The sequence below is a fragment of the Ischnura elegans genome, chromosome 1, assembly GCF_921293095.1.
Source record: "Ischnura elegans chromosome 1, ioIscEleg1.1, whole genome shotgun sequence".
Classification (NCBI taxonomy): domain Eukaryota; kingdom Metazoa; phylum Arthropoda; class Insecta; order Odonata; family Coenagrionidae; genus Ischnura; species Ischnura elegans.
The window spans coordinates 35,876,711-35,884,587 of record NC_060246.1 but is presented as its reverse complement, the minus strand read 5'-3'; positions in this window follow the sequence as shown (position 1 = coordinate 35,884,587).

Genomic DNA, 7,877 nt, shown 5'->3' with positions numbered 1-7,877 from the left:
TATTTTTACGTCGATTTTTCATTTTTACTGGCTTTAAATACAAACTAAAAGCTGAAACAATCATTTTTCTTTATTAGAGCCATCATATGATGTAGATGCCATAACTATTATGCATGACATTTCATATTTGTTCTATTAATACTATATACACGGATTTATTTGACCATCTAATGCATATACATCACAATAAATGCCTATACAAATGGGCATTTCAAGATCATGAGGTATGTAAAAAAGAAACAAGTTGCACTATGTTACAATGTGACATTGTGACATGTGCTGACGTGAGTAGAGTATAGAAACATACAGAATAATATTAAGGCTTGCCAAACGGCTGAAGAAAATTAAGTTTAGGAAAGTAGCCAAAAGATTTAAACTAATATCTTTTGTTTTAAAGTTAAAAGGATTTTGATAAATAATTGCTGGTACCCGCAGACTGATGATTTTAAATGATCAATAACTTGCTCAATATGAGAGAAAAATAAAAGGCAATTTAGTTTTTATAAGAATGTTTTTTTGTGATTTCATGAGTTATGCTCCCTTCAGGAAACTCTCAATCCTCCATGCGCAAGTCACGCACCATAGAGTTTGTTTTTCAATTGATCTCCTCCACTCCGGTAAAATGCATTGTTTTTATTTTGCACCAGGCGACGCGACGTCTATCCCGGTTGCTATTCACGTTCCACGGCTAATGTCACTCTGAGGCGCACGCTTTTCCACTCTTAGGTAATCCATCTAGAACAACGTGCATCGAAATTCTCACCAGGATCAACTGATGCTATTTGTCAGTTAACGACGCGGCCATGGAAACGACTGACCACCCATCTGGATCCCCAAATCCATCGTCATCCATTTTATCAATTTTTTTATGCATAATGACACCTGTCTAGTACAATATTTGGTTCGTGAACCCGCATAACAGTGTATAAAATATTCTATAGCATCTCTTTATTGATTAGTGTTTTAATCCCACTGAATTCCGAGCATAGTTCATGCCACCAAAGAGGTCAAAGAGAGTTTCCGTGAGATACAGAGAAGCCATTTTCTCGATGAAAATTTAAAAAAATAATCAGATGTTACGGCAATTTAATATATGCCCTCTGCCTAACTTATATTAGTTATGACAAATTATTCTTAAAACAGTATGGAAAAAAGTTATCAACTACGTCTATCCATCTACCAATCTGCTATCTGATGGGATAAGTCTAGAATGTCACTCTTCTTGACATTCTTATAATAATTCCTGCCAATCCATTTTTAAGAAGCAGTTTTGGAAATCTCAAAGATTGTGTTAAAAGTAGAATAGCATTTTTTATTTAGGTTTCATGTCATAACGTAGATTTTTCTATAAGCATTCCAAAGAGAACTCGAGTGTGAAATCATTGCCAAATCGAAGTCAAGCCTGGCTCATGCTCTTAGCTATACGTTAAACCGAATGTTACTTAAACTCTATGATTCCTTGCACAGTTTAGTCAGGAACCATGCATAATAAGATCTATACCGGATTAGTCTTATGAGGTCTCATTTACCATACAAATCTTGCAATGATGCGGGCTGAAGTTGATAGAGAAATTCAGTACATTGTAATTTATTTCATGTTTTTTATGCTCTCGCGGAAGAGCCAAAGGTTTCATCAAAAAATATATGCCTTACCAGTAATAAATAATATCTTGTATCCAAAACAACCCTAGACATTACTAATAATGCAGAAATATTTTTAGTTTCGTAGTTTTTTCGCGAGAGTACTACTTTTATCTCTCGCCGAAAAGTAATAGCAGTAATTTCAAGTGTATCACCTAATATATTTCATGCATTGACTAAATGGTTGTGACAATATGCACATGAAGAGTGTGACAAGGGTTGTTTTCCTCAGTCCTTAAAGTTGCCCAGTCCTTAAAACTCAAGTAAAATGCTAGAGAACATATTACATTCGCACAAAGGGTAATATTATACGGCAACCAGTACAGCATAACTATCATGTTCAAATGGGCCAGTAAGAATGTAGAATATTTCATAGCTAGCTTTACTCAAACCTTTTGTTCTCAACCTAAAAGAAGCTATAACGTCGAACCTACCCCTCGACATGCAAAAAATTGCACAGCCTAAAACTCACGTTGAACAAGGTGGACCAAGATAAAAAAAATGGTGATCACTTGTTTTACGTAAAAATAATGTTATTTTGCCAGTGAGAAACCATGGTACGCGTCCCATCTACCCTTCCACATTATCGCTGATGCTGCAATCATTTTTTTTCTCGATTCTTTCGCTGAGAGTACTTATTTTTATCATATTCCCAATTAACTCTAGTCATTTTTCACTTCTGCCCACTCATCCTTTCTCAGGTATCCCTTTTGAATCCATCAACCTCAGCGCACGCCACTCCCACCTTCCCCACCCCCCTCCCTCCCTCCCTCGCCTTCCGCTCCGTTCTCATGACAGGAGGCGGTGATGACACCCACCCCTCTCCACTTTCCCACCCTTCCTTTTAAAGCGCCCCCATCCCAGCTCAACTCTTCCCATTTAGCCGTTGTCTTCCTTACGGCGCACCCGATGCGTGCCTCTGGCACTTGAAGTGAGTCGTGCGAGTGTCATTCCCTCACGTCAGCGGGACGTGAACGCCGGCGCGGGGGTTGAAGGGCGTGAGAGGTGACGGTCTGGGGTTTTTGAGTGCTTTGAGGAAGAAGCCGGACCGAAAATTGGGGTACAAGGAGGAAGGGGTCACGCGCGACAAAAAGGAGGCTCGACTATACACAGCCACTCGGACCAATAAGCTTACGCATGAAAAAAGCGTGGGATGTATTCCATGTTTTTTTAATTCGACCTTTTGCTTGTACTTTGATATCATTTACCACGACCTCTTCAGAATGCTTACTCTCGCAATGCTCGCAATGCATACAGTAAAATTCTTGTACAGATCTTGGAGAAGACCTTTGTAAAAAGGTAGATATTATTGCACCTAAAAGATATGTTAAGGCCTCTTTCGAAATCTACCTCATTTTTAATTTGATTAAGTTCCACATTTTATATTTATATAGGTACTTTCTGTTAGCGTGACTTTAAAGTAAATAAAAATATTAACATGAAAAATATGACAGCTAAATTTCCTAAATGAATATAGGTAAATTTGAATGTATTCTTTAATGAGATAACTAAGATTTGAGAATAAACCAATCGATGGAAAATCGCATAGATTGTTAAGGTTAGTCCGGTATCAAATCTTAATTTCCCCAATTTTAGCTCACATAACGTGATTCTGGATATTACAATCTACAATTTACAAAGATTTTCATGAAAAGTAACAAGTTATTTTTTTCTAAGGTGACTATTCTGGATCATTATATGCGTTGAAGAAGGATGGATTTCAGCCATAATGCTTGATGAGTTTGCTTTTGCTGAATGGAAATCGATGAGTAACTAGAAACTACGTAGGCAATAGCCTAAAAAAAACAAACTCCATGTATTTCCTCACTTGACCGTTTGATTAAGCTTTGAAGCTTGGCCGTCTGGATCCTTTAGCCGCCGTACCTGTTGATTGCTCACTAACTCGGTGAAATGCATTATTTTACTCGACCAAGTTCCTCAATCTAAAATAATATCATCATCCCTTTTCCAATCGTGCCTTAGCACAAAAAATAACTCGAATACATTTCAAAAAATCAAGGCTACTGGTATTTTCATGATGCTATAAAAAGCTCGAATCCAGGCTTAGCGGATAAATGCTAAGAGTGAAATATTGCAAAATTTTTAAACCTCCTCACCATAACTTCCGCAAGGTGCCTCGGCGATCTACAAGTATACGAAATATTTATCATTACCATGAATGGCAACTTTTTTTGAGAAAGGGACCGAAGCTGAAATCAATAATCTTGCCGTCCATGGTGGTGGCGGGGTAGTCCTCGCCTGCGAAACCGAAGGTCGCGGGTTCGAGTGCCGCTTGCGTAGGTTGCCTCTACCCAGGGCATGGATACTCGGGTACTTGTAATTGTTATATTTTGTGAAAACCCCGATGTAAAAGACAATGTGGCAATAAATACATAATTGATGAGGATAAGTTTTTGCCCCTGTGATAAAGGCAGGTATTTTTTTGTTTCATTTGTTAAGTGAATGACTTATGCTGGGACTCAATTAAGGAGTTGTTCTTACGTTGAAGGTACTTTCGTCGTTAGAGGAGGTTTCAGCGGAAAATTCCCATTGCAGCAGCAGTTCGAGCAGTAAAACTTAAACGGAGCGGACCTTCTTGACCTTGCACCGCACGTGCACCCGAAACGAAGGAGGTCAGCGAGGAGTGAAGTTGGGAAAGGGAGACAAGTCTGCTTGAAGGCACGGCGCTGTGACGGAAGGAACTCTTGTGCCGAGTGCCTCCCTCGGGTGGAATTGGAGAAGAACTACTGGGAGACGGCTTCTCTCCCTCCTTCGCCGCCTTCACTCAGCCGGAGCTTCCGCTGCAGACAGGGAACTTCGCCACTGCATACTGTCTATTGGACGGAGATGGATGAGAAGACGGCTATAGTCGAGGAAGACTCGATTGCGAAGCAAATTAAATGTCATATACATGACAAAGTAACGAATAGTTTAATCCACTGCTAAATACAGCGAATAATTCTTGTCGCTCCATCTTTTCAGTTCCAGTTGGAGTTTAATTCGCTTGATTTTATTTTAGAAAAATCATTAAGCTTAGTGAAAATACATCATTTGTCTGCAGCAAAAGTTGTCTTTTCTTATAAAATATCCTTTCAACTAATATTTCAATACTAGATCTTTAATTTGGAGACCTTACGACGTTTTATGAAGCAATCGTGCCTTAGCTAAATTCGACCTTCAGAATAACTTCAGGAATCACCCTCAGAATAACTTGAAAAGAATTTAAAGAGAGCAATTAATCGCCATTTGGACTACAATGCCCTTAGAGAACATTTACAAAAGACCTGCTTCAGATAACTAGTTCGGCTGAAATGGTACTATAATTGATTTAATTGGCTCATTTCGAAAACGATTTCATCGACGAGATAACCGTGAGCACGAGTAGTGCAAGCAAATACTCTGCTAAAATAAATTCAGTGGAAAGATTGCAACGTTTCTTTTCACCAATGTTTATTACTTCCAAAAACATCATACAAAATGACCGTGATTGAATATGCACTCCTTTGATTTCAAGACTCATTCTCTTGAAATTATAACATTGAAAATGAAAATTTGTTGAAACTGCAGGAAAAACGCTAGAAGTGTAATGGCCAGAGGGTAGAACTTTAGGCTAGTAATCGGATGAACATGGGTTCGAATCCTGAGTGAAGCCTTCGGGCACGCCCAGTTAAAAAAAAATTTCACAGTGCAAGTTGGCTCAGGGAAAGCATCTGGTCTTCCATCCCTGAATGAGTGGTATCACACACCTGAAACTTAATTTGAGGGTAGATCCAAACTTAACTACTGACCAACTTCAAAGTTACATCACGGAGCGTAAGGTAAAAACAGTTTCTGCACTTAATACTAGACTCTCGTATAAGCATTAGAACCTTCTCGAGATAACGATGGAGGAAACGGAGAGGGAACAGTGCGGTAGACTACTCCGCCCCACCCCCGTTTTCTTCGCACTGCGAGAGCAGACCGACCGTCTCATGACTCTTAAAGGCGCTGGGAGGCAAGTTTGATCGTCCCTTGCTTGAAGCAATGGGGGGAGGAGGATGAAAGGAAGACGAAAGACTTGGAGGGGAAAGCGCCTTCCGGGGTCTGGCCGATTAATTCGCAATTACACGGCCGCCGCTTAAAGCGATCCTTTGCTCGGTCGAGGAACAAACGTGGGGGCGCCGTCGCTTTCATGCGATGGGGAGAGTTTGCACGAGAGAGAGGGAGGAGGGGAGGAGGCTGGGGAGGAGCGCGTGCAGTCAGCGTAGGATCCATCCATCCCCCCGCCGTTGCGGTTCCAGACGGGTCCGTTATGCAACTTGCACCCCCGCGTTGCACTAGTATACGCACATCACAGCGTTCAAGGTGGATGTACAGTGTACAGTGTATTGGTGAAACATGCAGAGCGCTGAACACCCGTATGAGCGAACACCGAAGAGCGACCAGAAACAAACAGTTCAAAGCCTCTGCCATCGCGGAGCACGCCTGGAGTGAATACGGACATTCAATTTTATTTGACGACGCCAAAATAATTGCGAGAGAAGACAACTACTTCCCGAGAATAATAAGAGAGGCCATTGAGATAGTCAAAAGACCAGCGAACTTTAACAGGGAGGATGGCTATCCTTTGCACAGCGCGTGGAAAAGGTATATTCGACGCAAATACGAGGACGTTCCCTGATTGGTCGAAAGAAATCCACCGAATTGGCGCCAAAAATTGACTATATAAGAGAGGACTAAAAGCTTCACTTCATCCTTCACCTGAGGACGCTGGCAGGAGAGCTGGCGAAACTGTTGTGGTTCTTCGACAACGGACGCGGATGCAGCCCGAAAGAATGCTGTACTCAAGTAATCACCGCGGAAACCTGCGTACGAACATTGTTATTATAGTATTCCACCGATTAAGGTAGGTTTCCATGGAGTACTAAAGAAGTGATCTGGGAGCCTCTCTTTCCTTCCAGTACTGCCTTCTTCCATTCACTGTAAGACCTACTCCCTTTCATTCGATCTAAAAATCCTATTCTCTTCCTTCCCCTCCCTCAGTTACCTAACATTCTACCCTCTAACACCGTTTCCAACATCCCCTCCCCGCTATGTACTCGCTCCATCCATACCTTCTATCTCCTCCGTATCTCATCTGAAAGCTGCCTCCCCTCACCAACCATGTCCAGCACTTCGTCGTTCTTTTTCCTCTCCGTCCATTTCACCTTCTCCATTCTTTTCCATACCCACACCTTGAATGCTTCCAATCTTCTCTCGTCCCCCTTCCTTAGTGTCCACGTTTCCGCACCGTAGAAAGCTACACTCCAAATCAAACTGTAGCGGAAAATACTAATATACGGCACGTCTCTTTTTCCGTCGCTAAAACCACCGCTGGCACCTTCCTCAAGGCAATCAGAACGCGCGGCCGCTAACAGAGATTGATACTCCACATTTGGTTTTTTAATTGAATGGAATTTGTAAATACGGAAAGTGACGCGAAAAGCGATGGAAAAAGGGACAATGGGAATGACTGTGTGAATGAGAACCTATGATGGGTTGAACGATCTTTCTTTCCGTAGCTGAGAACCTATTGCTTGAGCTATCATTCTGAGGGACGGATAAAATGAACGTGCGATTCAGCAAATGAGATACTTCTAATTACATTTGGCTATACCCTACACTTTCTCACTCTTGGTGAGCATTCGATTTACCGACAAAAATTATAAAATTTGCAATAGAAGTTAACAAAACAAAAAAAACGCTATCTGCTAATCACATCCATCTCGAAGTTCATCTTTAAGCATGGGCATAAGCCAACGGCTCTCATTCATATTTGCGGTATAATACGCGCAGAAGTGTTCCCGTCGGTGCACCCTCCCTTCCATACTCTCCGTTCCAGCTGATCGATGAATGAGAACGCAACTCGCCAAGCCTTACATCCACGCGGGCTCTCATTCCAGGTTACGAGTCCAGAGCAATGCCTCAAGATTTGAACGATCACACGAACGAACGAATGCGTGAAGATCGGTTTTTCTTCACATCATGAACTTAAATTGCAGCTTTTCAATCGGGGTAATTCCGGTGAAAGCAATTGAATAGTTACCTAAGGCCTTGATGAATGGTTACCGTATATCAATCAGGACACAAATAGGTATGAGGACCATATCTAATGTTTGTGAACATGCGCTTACTTCCATGCATTAAAGAATTTTTAAATAAGTCAAACATTATAAAGAATAAAATCTACCTTATCATTTCCTCCTCTTTCATTCTGA